This window comes from Balearica regulorum, chromosome 5 (assembly GCF_011004875.1).
Source record: "Balearica regulorum gibbericeps isolate bBalReg1 chromosome 5, bBalReg1.pri, whole genome shotgun sequence".
In the NCBI taxonomy this organism is placed as follows: domain Eukaryota; kingdom Metazoa; phylum Chordata; class Aves; order Gruiformes; family Gruidae; genus Balearica; species Balearica regulorum.
Window position 1 is genome coordinate 58,046,747 of NC_046188.1, and position 22,044 is coordinate 58,068,790.

At 39.7% G+C, this 22,044-nt stretch overlaps 1 long non-coding RNA gene across 1 annotated transcript in view; it reads right to left on the reverse strand.

Moving 5' to 3' along the window:
• Window positions 1-20,069, reverse strand: part of LOC142601930 (uncharacterized) — a 147,097-nt gene extending 127,028 nt beyond the window's left edge. Inside the window, exon 1 of the long non-coding RNA XR_012835506.1 lies at window positions 19,808-20,069. This is a non-coding gene — a long non-coding RNA (uncharacterized LOC142601930). The remainder of the gene's footprint in view (window positions 1-19,807) is intronic.
• Between the last annotated feature and the right edge of the window lie 1,975 nt (window positions 20,070-22,044).

Below are 22,044 nucleotides of genomic sequence, written 5' to 3' on the forward strand. Positions count from 1 at the left end.
CCTCTATTTCTAAGCAAAATGATATCAAACACACAGAAAAGACAGCCAATAATGAGAAACTTGCAGCTGTTCTCGAAGAAAGACTTTTTTTTTTATTGTACCCCAATCCAAAATACTTTAAACCAGTTTTATCAATAGCGATAAATCAGTATGATGATATGATGTGTCTTTAATCTTTTCTAAAACAAAATTTTTTGAACTTTTGAGCATGGCCTTCCCAAATGGGTTAGGTCTTCTAAGACAGCATCAAACCTTCTTTTCCTTGCTTCCCATGTCAGCCTGAATCCCAATAGTTATGAAGCATAAAAAAAAGTTCAAAGTAAAATATAAATTACCATCCCCTTCAAACACAAGTAGAAGTCTTATTAAGTCTCTAGTGCTTGAATCACGTCCCATGTCTGTTCTTTAGACCTTTCTTCCTTTGTGAGGCATAAATGGACACATCTTATTGATTTTCTTTCAACCTGGATCACCTCGATTGCTGTGAATATGGCAGACAAATCCAACTCGTGCTCCCGCAGGGAACGAGGAAGAATGCAGACGAGAAGCTGGGGAAAGTCTTCTCACAGTGGGATACCAGGAGTCATTACGCAAAAAACCAAGTCTAACTGCTTGTAATTCCAAGACCTTTTTCTTTTCAGCTCCTTCAAAAAAAAAATTTTTTTTTTAAATGCTGAGAGCTCTTTCTTAAATTTTTTATGAATATCATTTTGGCTACCATATCAATTTCTGAGGGTGTTTTTGTTTAAAAAGAGAAGTATCAAATAGGCCAGTGATGGCTGCAAACACTGATAAATGCATATAGTTAATGACAAGTGACTGTAAACAGACACTGGTCAGAAAGAGAAAGTCAGAATCAGAGAAAGCATTGTTTGAAGCTTGACAAAAAAGCTAGTTAAAACTTTTTCCTTCTAACTTGGCTCCACTTTGTGGGTTTTTTTTTTTTATCATTTATAGACTTACTTTTCTAAGGACAATTGTATGAAATGAAAGGAAGTGTAAAAGTAGAAAGATTTTTGTGCCTTACACCAAACCACTTACTGTACATGAAAAAGGGATTTACTGAATCAATTTAGTTGTGTAGGGTTTTTTAAATCAAGTGAATGATTTCAGTGAAGTGGAAAAAGGTGGCAAGAATGTGCAGCACCCCAAGCTTTGGTCCTAAAAGCAATAGAAAAGACACAATTGAAATGCAGTGGGACCTCTGTGGATGAATTAGACAGACTGTGTACAGACACTTTGTAGTGACAATCTGCTTCTGAAAGGGATATATTAAGTGCTAACTGCACTGAGGACGTAAATTGAAGACACGATATCCAAGGACTAATTTCAAAGCACTTCTTCTTGTTAAATGAATTGCTGAAAGAGCAGGGTTTAAAAGACTTTGTTTTGTGTTAAAGGATTTGAACTACACCTATCAGACTGCACCAGCAAACTAATGCTAACATAATAAACCCACCACTGTCTTATTACCATCCCCTGAGCTACACTATCACAGCTGTATTGAGCTGAATTTCTCCAATGGTTCTCAACACCCCATGCAAAGTGCTCTGCCCCCATGTTCAGTCTCTACTACATATAATTAACCTAACTTTTTATAGTGTGAAGGGAAAGTTCTAGGTCATTAGTAGTTCAACTACATAAAATTCCAGAAAATGAGATCAGCAGCAGAAGACTTTTAATGCTTTTTAATGACATGTTTAGACACCAGTAACTATATTTTCAGTTACTTAAAATGAGTCTTGAGCAACATAAAATGTGATCTTGGAAGATGCAGAAGAAATTCTAACTTTCTTGACATACAGGTTTTGTATTGGCCTCTAGTTACCTCATTTCACAAAGTAATTCTGATATCAATATGGACAGAGCTTGGGGGATATCTCAGAATAACTCTTCCCACAAATATCCATCCAAGTAAGTGATGCTGTTAGTCAGAATTCACCCAGCAGGCTAGCACCAAGCCCTGCATCCCCTGTGCGCTCTCCATTTCTGTGAATACTCAATACAGTCACTGATCAGGTCTACAGGCATACTGAGGGAAGACAAAACACTGCAAACAGCACATGTAAATATTTCAATGACAGATATCATGCTGTTCATAGCACAGTACTTGAAAAAAAGGAACAAGGGATAGGTATGAAGAACAGGAAAAGCATAGTTAGGCAGGAAGGCATGTCTTCTGGATGTACAAAAACGTCAAAAGGAATGTCCTGTGCTGTAACTGAGAAATCTCCTCAAGAATCAAAAGTATAGGTGATTCCATAAGAAGAGTCAAATGGCGCGTGACTGAGGTTGAAATAGCAGCCTTTCCAGGAAGATGGCATTCTTTCTAGTAGCCCAGTAGACAGAGCACTAGCCAGACATGCTTAAAGACATAGTCAGGCTTTCTTTCACCTCAAACTTCTTGTATAACCTTGAACAGATCCTTTATCTCTTCAGTACATCAGTTCCTCTAAGTACACATGAATAGAGTAGGGCGGTATTCAAATATCACAGTAGTGGGAATTATACAATAATCTAATATAGTAATTTCAAGATTGGCTGTTCAGAGGAATTTAGGCATATTTTTCCCTGCTTTAATTTTTAATAGAGACAGTAAAAGCAATGCATACAACTTGTAAGATCCAGCTACAGCACCTGGTAGAAGAATCCAGATGTTCTCCCTTCCAACAGCATCATTAAACATGAGGCTGATGTGAAATATTTATAATGAAGGTGAATCATAGCCCACAGAGGAGGAATCTAGGGCTGTATCTTCTACTAGCATCGAGCACAAAAATGCAAATACACTGAACAAATACTGCATTAACTTTCAAATCACACGTTCTATGTCTCACAAAGAAAGACACAATTTAGCCCTGATGCAGGTGACAGATGGTAGCAAGAGACCACCAGTTTGGAACAAAGTGTAAAGAACAGATATTGAAGAAAACCAACCCAACAACCTAGGATGTGGGAACCCAGGACTTCAAGTGACCTCCTGGGCCAGGGACCCCCCCTTCCCCCTTTCACAGTAAAAGGCATCATAGAATCCCTTTCTCAAATTTACCAGTTCCATCTTAAAATTACTTTGGTCATTTGTGCCAATCACTCTCACTAAGGCTGTTCTGAGGATTAAAAATCTCCTTATTTATGGGTCCATATTTTCATGCTTAACTCATACCTATTCATTCCCGTGCCAGCACTGATCTCTCATTTAAACTGTTCTTACCAGCTCACAGCTTTTGCCCTCGGTATTTTATAAAAAACACTATCTCCTCCAAGCTTTTGTCCTGCAGAGCTAAACAAGACAAGGCATATGGTCTCTTATTTAAGATTAAGCACTCTCTGCATCTCTTCCAAACCCAATTAATCCTTAAACATGGGAAGCCACAACTGTGTTGTTGCTCCATGCCTTACAAGATCATTCAATACTTTCTTAGTCTCTACTGGCAAGGCTTCATCTTATGCATCCTAGAGCCATTTCAACCATTTCCACTGCCATATCATGTTAACAGTCCTTTAACCATTGACATCTCTGCCTCTTATTTCCAGCAGAATTATTATTATTAGTGCCAGGTTGGTAGCAGAGCAAGGCAGAGAATTTACAGGTGCTGACTGCCTCCTGAGTACTGCATTTGGCTGACTCACTTCACTTCCTAAACCACTCAACAAGCTGAATTACCATCATGTCCACATACTATCCAAGTCTTTCAACTTTTCTTAAAGAACAGTAATCCACAGCTTCCACTGCCCCAGTGAAGTATAACTCTCTCAGAAGCATCTTTGTGAGAAAGCATCTTTATGGTACATGATTCATAAACCTTCCATCAACTAAAAATAAATTAGACCAATGAGATCTACCTATGAAAATGGAAGCAAGAAGTACACCTGTCCAAGAGTAGAAATCCATATAAAACAGGGACCTGTTTATCATGCTCTCATCAACCATACTTAAAAACCAACACTGTTTCAGAAGATGGACCTCTGACTTGCACATTTCTTCTATAAACAGATAACATAATCATGTTACATTAGAAGGAAGAAAATGCATAAAGCCACCAGCATAGCCACCAGCACGTTCATGACAAAGAAACGAATGAAGTCAAATACTTCCCTGGAAGCTCTGAGAGATGTTTAAGACAGTTTTTGTCCTCAAAAAATACTTAAGAACTGCAATTAGACTTTAGCACCAGGTCAAAATTTGTTGTTCTCAATTTTAAAAAGTGTCTACAGCCAAGCATGAGGTTAATGGTAACTACATATTCAGCTGTTTTGTTGAAGGAAGTGTAAGTTTGAATAATACAAAAAATTCAGCTCCCTTTTTCACATTAGCTGTAATTTAAGAACTTAAAATGGAGACTGGACTGAAAATCTAGCAACTATTAAAGGCATATTGTCAGACATACTTGTTGCCCAGGAAATTTCTTTAATCCACCTACTTTTTAAAAATTCATGTACTTGATCAGCTGCAAATTAGAAGTGCTGTTTAGTACAGCAGCTGGTATTGAAGAGATCTGGGAGGAGAAGAAAATTGAATGGATGGAGATCTAGAATCCAGCCCTTCTGCTACAACAGAAGTGCACCGTGAGCAGAAATGTTAGCACTGCTGCCCTTTGGCATCTCTTTCGACATCTGTTTCTGGATCTTTTTGCATGTATCTTTTTAGCAGCTATTCATTTGCTCATATTGGTACCTCTGATTCTTCTGCTCCTAGATCCAGTTCTAGATCTCATCTCACTTTTTGTCTCCACTAATATTGTTTCTTTTTCCTCTCATACTTGACCCAAACCATGTTCCCTGAAGCTGATGTAAAGACACCAGTTGGCTTCAGTTAGTACAGAATCACACACCAGAAACTTGTCCTTTTATAGGAAACAGAATCACAGAACGGTTGAGGTTGGAAACCACTTCTAGAGATTGTCTAGTCTGCTCCTGCTCTGCTCAAAGCAGAGCCAACTAGAGCACATTATTCAGGGCTGTGTCCAGCTGGGTTCTGAGTATCTCCAAGGATGGAGACTCAGCAACCTGGCTGGTCAGGTTATAAACACTGTGGCAGTGTTTGACCACAGTCATAGTAAAAAGTTTTCTTCTTATGCAAAAATGGATTTTTCTGTATTTCTATTTGTGCACATTGTTTCTTTTCTTATCATTTGGCACCATTGAGAAGAGTCTGTCTCTGTCTTCTTTATACCCTCACATCAGGTACCTATATGCATTGATAAGATGTCTTTGAGCCTTCTCTTCTCCAGGCTAGGCAATCCCAGCTCTTCCTCACATCAGATGCTCCAATCCCTTAATCATCCATGTGGCCCTTTGCTGTGCAAACTGTTGCATCTGTTGGCTACCAATCACTGTCTGTGCTTGAACTTAAAATTATTATAAAATCATTGATTAACATTATAACAGTATCTTGTATAAACGGATCTAAATGCAACATGAGGGAGGAACAACAGGGCTTTTGTCTCGATTCACTTACCCATTAAGCTATCCTAGACCGGCTTGGACTGCTCTAATTTGAAAAATTTTACAAGTTGTCAACTGACCCAGTCATTAAAACTAACAATTACCACCACACACAGCATCAGGATTTCAAGCACTGCGCACTGGTCTTGTCTACAGTAACAAACTGCTTATCTGTTTGGCACAACAGTGGTCCTGAAGAGCTAATATGCACTGAAACAAAAAGTACTTTGAGAGTAGTACGTGGTGCATTAAACCAGACTCCAATTCCTTTTTTCCTATCACTGATAAAAGTTCTGCTAGGCATTATTAGTTTCCACACACCTCTGTAATACCACACACACTGATGGACAGTGAAGACCTACAGTCCATAATAGCAAATTCCCACCACCAAGCCTCCAACCCTACAAAAATCCATTCTAGGAATCTGCTCCCACTCTTCAGGCAGTACTTAGTGCATCTCATTGACATGAGACACCAGCAAGTTCTTACGGCTCCAAATAAGAAACTTGCTGCTTAGTTCAGAGAAGTACTGTCAGAATCCACCTAACCTTACTTGGAGAACCTGGATAAGCTTATTAATGTAAGAACAGCTCATGCAGGACTTTTTCAGTATAAACAGAGATATGATGTCTTGCTTATGTACTCTTGCAAACCTCAGACCATCATCACTTAGCTAAACATCCGTGAAGTAGGTGCTTATGTAGAAGATGGAGAAGAAAGGCAGGTTTTAGTAATTAACTGAGTAACCATGGCATGAACTGAGTACTGCATTCTGTAAAGTTGCTCATGAGAGAGAGCAAATTAGAGCTGGCTGAAAAATGTTGTTAAAAAGTGGTCTGAATTTTCTGATTTATTACCACAGTACTATTTCACAAAATGGCACAATTTCAGCAAACTTATGGCTTCCACTTTTTCCCCAGCATGAAACCAGACCTTTGAGATGCATAGCACAGCAGGGATGTATGAAAACCTTGCAGGTTCTGTTTTATATGTATGTTTTTAAAGGGTGCCATTGCTGCTCATGTCTGTCAGACAGACAACTAAGGAGCCATTCTCCCATCTTTCCAAAAGGAATCAGTGCATGGTTTAAACCAATCCTTCCACCCAGTTTTGGGGGTTTACATTTGGCTTGCTTTCTCCTGAATCAGCATAAAAAATATTTCTAGAAAATAGAACAGCTCTTGCAGAAGTAAAATGAGCATACTTAGTGACTAGCTGCATTGCAAGCACAGTTAATGCAATCAATACATGATTCCAAATCAGAATACAGATTATTGGGATTCTGTATAGGTAAGCAATCAATTAAGGAGTACAGGTATAGCTAGCCCTTTTCTCTTGGTATCTTAAAAAAAAAAAAAAGTGAAAATTTTTACTAATTGAAAATTTTTTTAATCCTTACTCTTGAAAAATTTTTTTCATCCTTATTCTTGATTTTGAGATTGCTTTACTTCTCTATGATTTCTCCTCATCTCTAGATCCTCCCCAAACAGCTATAGAATCATAGCATCATTTAGGTTGGAAAAGACCTTTAAGATCATCAAGTCCAACCATAAACCTAGCGCTGCCAAGTCCAACCACTAAATGATGTCCCTAAGCGCCACATCTTACACATCTTCTAAATACCTCCAGGGATGGTGACTCAACCACTTCCCTGGGCAGCCTGTTCCAGTGCTTGACAACCCTTTCAGTGAAGACATTTTTCCTAATACCCAATGTAAACCTTCCCTGGTGCATCAAGTTGAGGCCATTTCCTATTGTCCTATCGCTTGTCACTTTGGATAAGAGACCAACACCCACCTGGCTACAGCCTCCTTTCAGGTAGTTGTAGAGAGTGATAAGGTCTCCCCTCAGTCTCCTTTTCTCCAGACTAAACAACCCCAGTTCCCTCAGCTGCTCCTCATCAGACTTGTTCTCTAGACCCTTCACCAGCTTCATTGCCCTTGTCTGGACATGCTCCAGCACCTCAATTGTCCTTCTTGTAGTGAAGGGCCCAAAACTGAACACAGTACTCGAGGTGTGGCCTCACCAGTGCCGAGTACAGGGGGACAATCACTTCCCTGGTCCTGCTGGCCACACCATTTCTGATAGTCAAGCCATGATGCTGTTGGCCTTCTTGGCCACCTGGGCATACTGCTGGCTCATATTTAGCTGCTGTCCACCAACACCCCCAGGTCCTTTTCTGTTGGGCAGCTTTCCAGCCACTCTTCCCCGAGCCAGGGTTGTTGTGACCCAAGTGACCTGGCACTGAGCCTTGTAGAACCTCATGCAGTTGGCCTTGGCCCATTGGTCCAGCCTGACCACATCCCTCTGTAGGGCTGTCCTACCCTCAAGCAGATCAGCACTCCCACACAACTTGGTGTCATCTGCAAACTTACTAAGGGTACACTCGATCCCCTCATCCAGATCACTGATAAAGATATTAAAGAGAATTGGCTCCAGTACTGAGCCCTGGGGAACACCACTTGTGACCAGCCGCAAACTGGATTTATCTCCATTCACCACAACTCTTTGGGCCTGGCCATCTAGCCAGTTTTTTACCCAGTGAAGAATACACCCGTCCAAGCCATGAGCAGTCAGTTTCTCCAGGAGAATGCTGTGGGAAATGGTGTCAAAGGCTTTACTAAAGCCCAGGTAGAGAACATCCACAGCCTTTCCCTCAGCCACTGAGTCACCTTGTCACAGAAGGAGATCAGAGTTAGTTAAGCAAGACCTGCCTTTCATGAATCCATGCTGGCTGGGCCTGATCACCTGGTTGTCCTGTACACGCCATGTGATGGCACTCAAGATGATCTGCTCCATAACCTTGGCACCAAAGTCAGACTGAACCTGTAGTTCCCCAGATCCTCCTTCCAGCCCTTCTTGTAGATGGGAGCCACATTTGCTAACTTTCAGTCAACTGGGACCTCCCCAGTTAGCCAGGATTGCTGATACTTTTCAAAATCTACTCTTTTATCCTATTGACCATTCCTAAAATTTCAAAAGCACACGGGTATACCGTTCGGATAACAGCAGCCTCTAATTACTGGCCCCTTGTCTCAAAGCAAGGCGTGATATCCCAAATCCTCCTGATTCTGTGATGCAACCAAAATCTTTTATCTGTAAAGACTCTTTCCTGAAGAATTAGGTTATCAAGGTACTGGATAACAAAAGTGCACTTCTATTTCTCTTCTATTTCAGTCAATCTTCAATGAAGTTAAGCATGTGGTAGTTTAGATCTTTACAGTTATTTATATACATATACCACTATATGTACCCTCCTTGCCCATTGATAGTGTTACATTGAAGAGGGCAGTACTGATTAGCTTCTGTTTTATTTTGGATGCCACAGAGAGAAAATACTTGGCTGGGGTTTATTCTTATGTATGAATGGTTGTTGGATCTTAACTCTTCAGGAACAGCAGATTGTATTACTGACCTCAATATTAATTAGGTGCCCTGTGCATTGATAGACTAGGAAAGGCAAATAAGCTTTCCAACTCCTTATGTTTCACTAGAGGGTGAAGGCAGCCAGAATATAAAGGACATACGGTAGGCAGTTAATTTCAATCTTGATGCCAATTTAATATCACCTCTATTCCTACCTATATCAAAACAAAATTATATTTTTAATACAAAAAGAGCAATGATAACTACAATTAAAAGTGTAACTGCAACAACATAAAATATTTTAGGGATTCATTTTATGGTAGTTATTGCTACTTCTTTTTAACATGTCAATGAGATAAAATTTCCCCCACAGGTTTTGTTATTTCCCCAGTTCCAAAAAATATTAATTAGATTGATTAGCTAATCAATACTCATTACATTCCTATTAGGAATAAAAGTCTTATATGCACAGGAGAAAAAGAGTTGGAGTAACTCAGATCCTAGTAGAAAGAAACATCAATGCTTTTTGTGTTTGAGTCAAAATGAGAGGTCCTGCTGCCAGCCCTCATGCTCAGGCTGCTAGGCCATGCATGACTATTTATCTCTATGGAACCGGTTACATCAGGCAACATCATTTTTCTTTATCTTTCTACATATCTCTTATTGACCAATTCCACCTTGGATTTCTAGAACTTCATCTAATTGCTACTTTTAATTATTTTTCTTTTATCCTTTAGCTGACTTAAACTTGTTAGTTCTCCAGCATACAAAGGGACCTGTTTGTAAAGATGAATTGCTACCAATCCTGATTCTCTAGGAAACAAAAAAACAAAAAGAAAACAAAAAAAAAAAAAAGAAAAAGAAAGAAAAAGTCTAAATTAATACCTTTTCAATATAAGTAATTTCAACTTTTTTTTCCTAGTTATAAGGAACCTATAGTTCTAAACCCACTTAACCTCATATTATTTCCCCCTTTGAAAGTAGGAATAGAAAACCTTAGACTGAAAAAAAAAAAAAAAGTAAAGTTTTAGACTGTAAAATATGTTCCAAAACTAAACAGTAGGTTAAAAAAATTAAAAAAAAAATTAAGCTAACTAACAATAAATGATAAAACTGTTTTCTACAGAATTTGAAAGAATGAACTGTATAAATTATTTGTGTGAAAACAGCAGCATTTCCAAATGTAAGGCTTAGAGCCCTGTTAAAAAATTCTAAAAATTAAACAAAAGAAGCCATTTTTTAAAAGAGATAGGGCTCAGTGGGATTTATTAATGCACATCTTTCAGAGATATTCTTACTTGTACAATGAAGCAGTAGGTTTGCATGGACTTCCAAATTATATTTAATTGGACAATTATTCAAAGGGAAAAACCCAACACAGTAAACTAAGGAGGTCTTTAATAAACACCTTGTCTCTTCAAGAAAACACAGGGAAGTCATTTACTGACCCAAGAGGCACAATTTTGTCTTTGGTAAATTTATTTTAAAGTAATTGCCGACTCCAGGAGTAACAATTTTTTAAAGAGGAACATGGCGCTCTCAGGCAGAATAATAAATTGTTCTGTGCCCTGTATGACGGCCTAATCACATTAGAAAGATGTACATGTAGTTGTCTGAGGCAAATAGAGGATGTACATCACCTGGTCTATGAACCCACTAAGACTCATTTAATGACATATAGCTTTCTCCTCTCTCCAGATCAGGACTGAATTAGAGGGAAAAGACAAATGATAATTTGCACATGGGCTTTATAGCTCTGCCTTCCTGTCCCTACTTTCCAGTCCAAGTGGAGTTTCTACAGAACTTGTCTGCACTGTCCTGAAGATTTTCACTATCTGCCCTCTACCAGCCAGTACTCCAACATCAGAACAAGTTCCATATTAATAGCATCACTTTTCAAAAGCCATGGCCTTCTCACGAAACACAAACACTATAAAATCCACTGTGATTAATAGTGAATTAAAAGTACAAATCAATATTTAAAATGTTCATGTTCCTTCACGTCAGCTGGAGAAGAGCTCTGCCAGGACTACTTCTCTGACTTTCGTCTGGCAGGGTATGCCTTTCAGATACAATGGTCTTTGATATCAAGACTTTAAGGCTTGGCCATTTAAATGTTACGGGCAGACCATAGTTCTGTGAGTACTTTGCATGCCTTCAGTACTGTCACAGAAACAGCAGAAAGCCCCAATGAAATAGCTCCAAGAATAATCCTTGAACTCCACGAATGAGTGTAATACTTTCTTGCATGCATTATTTTGCCAGGAAAGTTCCAACTCCAAATTCTTTTCTCCTTGTCAAGGTCATCCTGGGCATTGGGACAGCAATGCTAAATAAGCACGCCTCAGTGAATTCCCCCCTATTTCTGACTAAAAAGCTGGGACTCCTGCAGTGCAGATTACGATAAAAGATTTATTTGTGGGGAGTAGAAGATGGTGTCTTTAGTGAAGTTAATAAGTTGTTTTCATTTTAGATGCTTTCATTACAAACACTGATAAATCTTAAGGCTAAAGAGTATGTAAGAGTAATGAGTTGAAGGGCTCCTCAGCTCTTTGGTGATTATCTCTCTCTTTTAGCGCATTACCATGGGACATCTGGCTTCCAAATTTGTGCCTCTCTTCCGCAGATCTGAGGACCAGCCTACCAATTATACATTCGCATAGGTTGTAATAAATCAACAGCAGCCAAACTCTGACAAGGTGATGGCTGTTGACAGATAAAAACGATACACATTGTCGTGCTGTTCTCCAAAAACAAACACATGCTTTTATCAGATTTTTTCTTTTAATCAAAAAATTGCCTCTTTCAACATAGAGTCACCTAATTTCACAGAGGACTTGCACTACACAAGGTTCCCCTATCTAAACCTGAGCTGCATGTAAAGCTGGGTTCTCAAACACGCCTCAAATTCACCTCCCACTGCAGTTGAGGAAAAAACTGCCGCTCTGATCCTGGGTCAGCCCAGGCCCAAAGATCATTAACCTTTTACTCTGAGAAGCACGTTCTGTGCAGAATAAAAGACTGAGCCAAAAAAATCCAAGGATATAAAAGACTTGGATTTATTCATGAGCCAAGCAGTCTGGATAATATATTTTCTTCAATAAAGGACAGATACAGTAAAGATCCATCCAGCAAGTACATATGTGTAGTAAGTGCTGCCCAGTCCTCATCCCCCGGGTCTCAGAGGAATCAGCTGGATTCTACTTGCCTAACTCCGGCCCTCTGAAAGCTGGGTGTCTAATCAAAGCTAATTTTCTAAACAGCACCAAAGATAATTAATCTCAAAAGCAGTACTTACATAGGTAATATGAGTTCTGCTCTCAAAGTGCTTTGGGCTTTGCAGCGATGACAGGGGACCTCAAGTAGTTCGCTTCCACAAACACCTCAAATTCAGTGGGAAGAATTCCACTGCTGTTTGTAAAACTGACCACCGTCTTTGCAAATCTAGAATAAAATTGTTGTACTATTCCGACCTAAACATGCTATCAGGAGATATCACAAAACGTGAGTTAAGTGACAAACATTTTACGATAGGCCTTTTCGAACACTTGCAAACTACATGAACTATCACAAAGATTTGATCACCCAAAAAATGTGGGAAGCAAAGAGCTGTACTAATCCTGCTGGAATCTCTGTTAGCAATTCTCATTTGGGGAACAGGGTTTTATCCTAAAGCTTCTTAGCACGTGGTGGTAATTTATCCACTGTCTTATCCTCCCTTGAAGAGACCAGGACTATTTTCACACCAAATGATGTGAAATACCTTAATCTCCAGAAAAGTCAAAGACTGAGACACCATCAAATTCTGTCAGTCCCCTTGTTAATGAGAAGAATGCAGCATAATCTAGCTCACCAAAAGTATTTTAATTCCTTCAGAATTTCTTGCACATCATGGAAAACGGCATCTCTCAGATGTCTCTACAGAGCTTTGAATCAAATATAGTCTTTTCTAGTGAACTGACTGGACAGAAAGGTAGCATGTTACCCTCCAGCTCAGTTTTATTCTTTGATAATGTTATCTACTAGAAAGAGCTCATCAGACACATGTTTTGAACCCTTTCTTATTGATTTCATCTCTTTCTTTTATCTTTTTACCTTCCTTTTCCATTCCAGTTAGCATGCTGCTTTGACCCTAGAACTGGCAAGTCTCACAGAAATAAGGATATGCAAACTTACAGGTTAGGCATCTGTTCCCTTTCTGCTAAGGGAATATGATTCCCTTGACATACATGCTTCCTATTCTCATCCATAATGTTGAAGAAACCATTAATTGGGGACAACCTGGACAGAAAATTAGTCTGTTTCATGATAAATGCCATTCACCTTTATTTGATCAATTTATAGAATCAGGTACTGAAACTTCAAAGCATGTCCTTTGTCACAACTTTTTTGTCTTCTCTCATTTAAAGTTCAGTACTATGGAAGTTACAGCTGTTGTATGATCTGTAGCTGGTATGTAAAACAGTGTGTCCGACTTCTTAATATTCAGTCTTACTTTTTAAAAAAAACTACACAACCTAATACAGGTATGAGTTTTGTTTATAAATGACTCCGTAAGTAAATATTCTTGTAATTAATATGAGTCCAGGAACTTATTTATTGCAGATTTTTAGCTACAAAAACACATGCAGTAGTATGAATAATATTAGAATAACAATCTGAGATTTTCAAATAAATCTAAGGAAATTATTCATCCAACTCACATTGTAATTCAATAAGAATTAGGTAACTAATTCCCTCAGGTATTATCAAAACTTAAAAAATGTAAACTGAAAACTGGATTGCAGCTGAATTCAGCTAAATGGGGTACAAGAGGTCCCTGTGGAGAACAGTACTATCAGTAAGTACTCAGGCTGCCTCAACTGACTTTGGTACAGAATTTAGTACTCCTGATGTGAAAACTAGAGCAGAATATGAGACAAAACCGAATGGCTCATTCAGCTACTGCTGGTAAATTGGGGAATCTCAGAAGCGAGAAGTTAGCTTGAAAACTCTTAAATTAACATTAGAATTCAAGATCGTTATTCAGTCCACAAAGAGAGACCGTAGAAAATAAAAAGTGCTGGAATATTAGGGATTCCTTAAATTAAGCTAAACCTGGTTATGGCACTAGAATGCAGAAATGAATGGCTTCTCCTGGGATGCTGGGTTTAGGTTCCAGTAGCTGCAGCAGCAAACTCGAATAACCACTTTGTAACATTCAAAATTGGCTCACTGTTTGCTACTACCATGTTCTCAGGGAAAACATAACCTTTGGGTAAGATGTTCAGGAAACATGATCTTCTAATGGCTAAGTGGTCTTCCAATTTGGGTCCACATTTACTCACAGCCACTGCTATTACTAAGTTATTTTTCTGCTTCCTTGATTTTAGCTACTAAAATCTTTATGAGTTTTATTTTGCTAAGCTAAGCAAATTGGATTCCATTATTTCCTCCACTAAGAAAGGTTTTCCATTCTCCTGATCAAAATCAGGTTCCTCTTTGCATCTCTACTTTCTGTTTTAAACACAAATGCCCAGAATTATACACCTGGGACTTGTACAATTACACTCACACTTTCTTATCATCTACAGAAATATGTCATCTGAAACATCTTAAGATCACGTCTGCCTTTTACATGGCCATTTCACAAGGATGTGTTCTGTGAAATACCTATGCATTTCTTTTTCCTTTAGCATTGCCAATTAATGAGCCTATAGAAAAAAATTTATTTGACCTTGTGTACGTCATACAAATTTAACCCCATTTCCAGTTCTCAAGTCCTGAAGATGGTCCAGTTCTTCCTGTATGATATCCCAGCCTCTCTGTGTGTGAATGATGCTTCTCATACATGTGGCCTGCACAGATTTTATTTTGGTTTCACACACAGACCTTTTGTGCCTATCAAACATATCCCAATGCCCAAGCAAGTCTCCTTATCTCTCAGTCTGGAAGAACAGTTGCCCCCACAAGAACCTGTGCTGAATGAAAGGAAGATTCAATACCGCTCTCCAGGATAAGGTCTGATCACAAATTATATCCTCCTCCACTCACATAAGAGCATTCCATTTCCAACAGCACAACTGTAGAGGAATATCCCCATGAAACATCTCACCCTTGTGGTGAATCTGGCAATGACTAGCCATGGATTGTTCACCTGGCTCTACGCAGTGGCATATGGCATTAAAAGCTCATGAATACACATGGACATTACTAACACCCAGGCATTATTTTTAAGAGCAGGATGTGAACCCCACCATCCTCACTGTCTTCCTGCTGAAATACATTCCCCACTGGCCACTATTTTTCTTGTGCTCCTAGTGAATTATTTGTGCTCCTCATTTCTTGTCCTAGACCACTCTTTATAAAATGCTTTTTGAGCATTCAGGATGTAAGATCCTATATAACAGTCACTAAAGCATTAGCAATTAACTAACATCAACAGAAAGGATGACACCATACCACTATACTAAGCATTCCAGGCCTTAGTCTGAGGGACACTGTGAATGCTCTGGTAATGTTATCTTCTAGTTGCAAAGGAAAAAAAGTAAAGATATCCATGACAGTCACTGCGAGCTCTTTGCCATTATCTTTAAACACTCTTTCTAGACTTTCTTTTAAAAAAAATCCAACTTCTCCCAAAAAAATCCTCAAAAAACCCTACGAAAGATATAACACATTCAGCAATATTTCCAGCCCATGGATTAAAAGAAAGATCACCTCAAGGATCTTAACAGCTATAAAAAGTAAATGTCAAGAATCTAAGTGTAGGGTAAAACTTTTACAACTACCGTAAGGAATCCTCAGTCTCACCTACAGAACAATTTAAGCACTATAGCCATGTATACATGGTGCTAGGCAGAGCTCTAGCACCAAGAGGGTACACTTGTTTGGAGCTAGCTTGGATATCCATACACAGAAGATGTATGCAGCACAGAAACCACACAAAAGCAGAAACACAGCTACTGTAAATACCTTTAATTCAGGATCACATATGTGGACCTGGACCTGTGACCATGAAAACTCTGCTATTTGATTCTAGATAAGTAAACAGGATTAGAACAAACCTGCAGGATCTCAGATGTTGAGCTGCTCATTTGATAAAATAAGTGAATGACACAAACAGTGGCTACTTTTTGAGGAAGTTCAGAAAATGTTTAAAAAATGAACAGAAGAACATAGAGAAAAGGGAAAGTAGATGGGATCTGAGAAGAGATAAAACAACTTTATGACACCAGTTATGAGAAAAAGTCACTATTACTAGGGCTGGTAAGGGAAGGAAGAAGGAAAAAGTAAGAATCTCAAGGATTAGAGAGGGATTGAAGAATTGGAAGAAATTAGGCAAGAAAGCTAAAACTGGAAATGGGAGGAGCTGATAAAACCTCAAAGATCAAAGACGATGACGGATCTAGATTTTCATGTGCTCAGGAGTCCAGAGAGATTCACAAGACTGAAGAAATTGTACTATGGTTTTAGGGCAGTGATGAATTACTTGAGCTGGAATATAGCAGTTCAGGAGGATTCTAAAGAAACTACAGCAACAGACCAGGCTTAGTAAAAAAAAAAAAAAAAAAAAAGAAAAAAAAAAGGAAAATACAGATGAGTGTGTCATTAAGGCTACTGTATTTGGCTCTTCCGTGAACTTGATTAACTCCTTACTCTGTCACAAATTCCTTGCGTGACCTTCTTTGGCAATTTACTTAACCTCACCTCTTCATCACATCCATTTCCCATTTGCAAAATGGAAGCAACTTTTTCCTCTGTCTCTCTTCTTCTAAGGGCAAAAGCTTGTCAGAGCAAGACTCTGTCCATAATTATGTTATCCCAAAACAATGGGGTGCTAATCTCAGAAACAAGCAATGAAGTAACTTGCCAAACCAAAGAAATATTGTGGTAAAAAAATATTTCCTTAGGGACAGTAGCTATTTAGATGGCATGCTATATGCGACTGAGTCAGTGGCATAATTATGGTGGTCAAAAGTAAGTAGCAACACATGCTCTGTCAAGTATAACCTGTTAAAAAGTCATGTACAAGAGGGGAGAGTCAATGAGACGAGTCATGCCTCACCTTGCCTACTACGTTATCAAAAGTTATGTTACACGCAGTATGAAGGACGGTAAGAATTCCTTCGATCTACAGTCAAATGGAACAACTCTGGCTCCTGCTGCGAGCTCTGAGGTCTCCTCTGTAGGTGTCACTCCAGCTGCTGATGGCCATAGATAATAACAAGTTAGGGTATAGACTAACCAGGAAATGATACCACCTGCTACCCAACATAAATTACCAACCCCTCTGGGTATAATTACTCTTGTCAACATGTCACATGGCTATTATAGTCACTCTTATGGAGAAATACAGAGCAGCAGCAGATTCTGCAGAAAGAATGGGTTTTGTAGCATTTCTATGTATTCACTGGGAAAACCAATTAATTTGTTCCTGAGATGGGAAAGATCCTGTAACAGAGAGCTGAATTAGTCCCTCTGCTAGCAGTCTTAGCAACGGCACAACTGGTCAGAGAGGAAAAACACAGTGAAATGAAGGGTAGCCTCCAGCAGGTTTCTTTCCCAGCTCCCCCAGAGCACGGGTCTCTTCTCATTTCTGAAGATCAGAGGCTCCCAAGTTGCAATTCCCAAGTGACAGTAACGTGCACATTATTACTTGACATTATACCATCACATGAAAAGTCAGTAGACTTTTGCTCAGTCTGCAGCTGAAGTGACTTTCACAGCAGTTTTAGACACCTGTTTGTGAAACAAGCAGCTGCATCAGAAAGAGCTGAAGCATGAAAGTTCAGTTTTATTGGTGAAACAGCTCAGGTGTCTGAACTACCCCATGTTGTCTCCAGACTAACTCTACACTTCTTGAGCAAGATTGCATGTTATGCTGCCAGCAATTCAGTCACTGCCATTCTATTGTGCTTTAAACCAGAGTTTGACCCTTAAGACACTCAGAAAGACTCAAATAGTGAAGGAACTAAGCAAACCTTTTCACATGCTTCTGCTTAACTGGCTACGGCTGAGCAAACTGACCACTTGGTTACAATGCCCTTCTGGGTGCACTGACTGAGAAATGTCGCGTGAAAAGGTACAAGTCTGATATGTGGCTGAGGGAGGCCCTCCCATTGAGTCACGAGGTTCAGAAAGAACCCCCTTGCTTTCTAAACTCCTTCTCAGAGAGGAGCCTAGGTGCGGCTAGGTCCAGTCTTAGTCCCAGACTTGGTCAACGGTTTATGTCTAAAGGGTTATGTGTGTAGCCACTTATCAGAGTCAACGTTTGCCTGTCAGAGCCCCACTAAGGACTTTCACTGAAACAGTTTCGCAAAGTTGAAAAGAGTCAATAGGTAATTTATTGAAGCGACAGATATAAAAGTTCGGAATTGCCGTTGATAAATGCACTAACTGCAACAATTTTGAGCTCAAGTTAATAGTTCAGTGCTTTTGTTAATGATAGTTTTCCCGGGGTAACATCCGACATAATTGGAGGCACAAGTCTTACCAAAGAGGCGTCCCTGCTTGGGGAGGAGAGAGGTCCAGGCCCGTCGACCCGTCCGGATAGTTGGAGTTCTCGTCCTCAGAAAAGAGGATTCTAAATGCCAGATTTATACTTTTGGCAAGGTGGGACTAAGTCAGGTATTGTGTGTCGATTGGCCCTTAACAAGGCTTGTTGTGCAGTTGATCGGGGCTGGAGGGGGGAAGTGGCAGAGAACAAAGGCATTCAGTACAGAGGAGCGGTGGTCTGTTTAGTTTTACCAAAGTAACGTCAAGCTGTGAAGGCTCCCCCTCACCCCAGGCGTCACTTAGTTGATTAAGGAGCAGACCCGTCAGGCGCTGCATCTTGTTAAGATGAACAAATTGCTCATCTCCTGCCCCTGTTCAGGTCCAGTGCTTATCAGTGCAAGATAAGCAAGTTGCTCAATCCCTGCTCTCGCCCAAGCTGGACTCCCCCAGGGCCCCTTCTGCTGGGTCATAACGGCCCTGTATTCGGCACCAACAAGCCTGGATAAGTCCGGCACCCCACAGAAACTATCAGATTTTCTCCGGGTCCTAAGACTCTGTGTAAGGCTGACAACTGTTTGCTCTGGTGAGAAGAGTCTGATTTCTTCAATCGCTCTTGAGTAGAGGCTGCATCAGAACCATTAGGCCACTTACCCAATAGGCCTGTATCAGCAACTAGGACAGCCTGTGATTTTATGCAAACTCATATATAAACAATTGAGATAATTTGCCTAGATTTAAGTTTTAATTCACATTATTTCTGTGCAGAGCAACATATAAGGCCTAGAAACCATACCCGAACCAGAAAAAGGCTATTTACTGAATGATATGAACAGTACAATATGTCAACACCTGCCAAGAGTCTTTCTTGATGATTGCTTATGATTATAAAGGTAAATTATTTGCTTGTGTAAAATAATAATTAGAAAAAGTAAAGGTCATTCATCCAGATATAAACCTGGCTGCAAAAAATCATCAGCATACAGAGTTAGCAGGCATATTCATTGCTTTATAAACAGCAGGCCAGGATAACATTATATAGTTTGCAATCTGTATTTGTTCTACGTGAATCATAGCTTTGCATAATTTTATCACATTCCTGCCAGGCAAAAGCAAACATTAAAAGAAATATTAGAAGCCAGCCAGTTAAATATCCTAGAAGAAAAAAAAAAAACCCTGCAACCATCTCCATTGTAATGACCGATGAGCATTATTTTATCTGTGGGATTTGGTAGCTTGTATGTATGGTTTTTTGCAGTATCACTTCAAAATAATTTCTAATATGTGATTAGTTCATTTTGATTGGTCTAATATTGTTACATTGTACTAAAGCACTGATACAACTGCTTGGACTTTTTATATATGACATGATTGATTAGGTGCAGATAAGAAAGAAAATATTACCTCAAGAGACCCGACCTTCAGTGAATCATCTGAGATGAAGAGAATTTAAATGCTGCATTATTTGCACTCAGCATCAGAAAAAGTTACAGAAAAAAAAAAATTTAAAAAAAACACTTACTGAAAATTTCTGCTATGATTAAGAACGTTTTCCAGTAAGATTCTTCCTCTCCATCTCCCCTGCTGGAAACATTCCTCATCCCTAAGCTCTGCTGCAAGAGCAGATACGTGCTATGAAAGCCATACAAGACTTCACCAGACCTGCAGAGAAGTATCTTCTACACCTTTACATCTCTCCTACAATACATGACAGCTCTTTTCTGGAACTTTAGGACTTGCAGCTCTTTGAAACGATCTTTCCTCTGTCCCCCAGCCTGGCAGCGAGCGTTCAGTCCGGCAGAGCAAACACTGCCCCGGCCTTTGGCACCTGCCCCAGGTCAGCGCAGGCTCCGCTCAGGTCTCCTCGCAATCTCTGGTGCAGTGACCACACAGACCAGTGGTGGAGCAGGAGTGACCTCAGGCCTTCTTACTGCATGACACAGGCAATACCTGAGAAACTGCTGTGACTTGGGACCATGTCTTTGAATCTGGGATGACAAAAAATTGGCTTAAACCGATGTTTCTCCTCTAGATGTCCATACTACGCCTTGCATGCTGTGGCTCCCCAGGGAACTCCTTTCTCGCACAGGAGGAGACACATACTGCTGGTCCCTCTCTTGTGTCCCTCCCAGGTTTCTTTTGCCACTAGCCATCTCCCACATACTGAAAAAATCCCAAACTCCCACTCAAGCCTCTGTAATATCCACGAGAGAGAAACTGGGCGTAGAGATGGGAGCAGGGAGCTTAGACACATTTCCTCACACCCACTCCTTTGCTCTAAACATACAGGAATTTAAACCCGTCCCCAGTAAAAAAATATTAATTCTAGGAAACAGCTACTCAACTCTCCCCCAACTTAATCCCTGTTATATATTCCCCTTAAAAAGAAAAAAGGTGGGGAAAAAAAGAACTACATAGAGCTAACCGTTTGGCAAAAGTAGTTTGCTACTGTAAAGAATTTCCCTCTGAACTATTTATCTTAAAGCATGTCAGAGCAGGCATCAAAGGCAGCCACGGCATCGGCAGAGTGCACACTGTGCGCGCTGTCCACTTACTGTGATTGAAAGGACAGTATGTTTTCAAACAGCTACACTTGTGTGAAGTGTCATCAGATCTGACTGCTTAATCCCGATTAAAAAAAAAAGAAAAAAGGGCTGTTCCATTCAGAGGTGAGACTACACTGATGACATTGTCCAAGAGTAATTTGATAGAGACAGTGGATAATCACAGCAGCCACGAGTGACTAGATTAGTGACAGGGTGCATCTCAGAGTCATCACCATATTGAACGTACAGTGCGCGATGCAGCCATCAGGCAAGGATGAACACCAAGGAGAGATGGTTTAGAAGTTGCATATAGCAACAAGCAAGATTTGCCAGGAGACTTTGTACTTTGCAGATTGCCTTCCCTTTCCCACGGGATGCTACAAATAGTTGAGATTCAGCACTGTCAGAGGAGCCCAAATAAAAAAGGAAATGGAGTTCTACAAAGCGGCTTTAAAAATTGCCCTTGTCCTTCAGGAGAATCCTACTAAATTCCAGTGAAAAAAGCAAACTCGAAAGAAAAAAGCATGAAGTCATGGAAGCTGTTCCTTAGGAAATTTAAAGTGATACAGATGAAAAGTTAGAATATATACAGCAAGGAATAATTTAGGGTTGGCAGGGGGGTTGAACTAAAATATTAGATGACCTATTTTTCTGTTTATGATTTAAATCTAAGGCTCTTACTACTTTTACTAATTAGGGCCAAAGTACTGATCAGTGCACAAAGTCACTTAAAAGTAACATCAGAATCTTAGTAACATCATGAAAACAGAGTTCTGCCTATGTGTGATAAGAAGGCATTTAAATTTGTTCATTTACAAAAGTTCATCTGTTTGGGACCTAACCAGGAAACGCACAGCATCTTGATAATTCATCACGTTAAGGAGAGTGTGACTCCAGCAGACTTTGTTCTATTCCGCTGCATGTTATCTCCCTGCACATTCCCAGGGCTACACTATAAAAGATTGCAAGGTGACAGAATATGTTCATACAGCCTCTAAGTGCTACTTCGCAGGATGCATTTTAGTCTGTTACCCTGAGGCACTAAAATGTTTAATGATGCTGCTGTATGTCATTAGTTAGTATTCTCTAAGTGGATCTTATAGGAAAGTATTCTAAATTATAAATTGAGAAGTTAACTTAATATTAGCAAAGACAAAACATTAAGGGATAGAGGTTGCTTTCACAGGTATCTGTACAGGTGGGTACAGTTTCA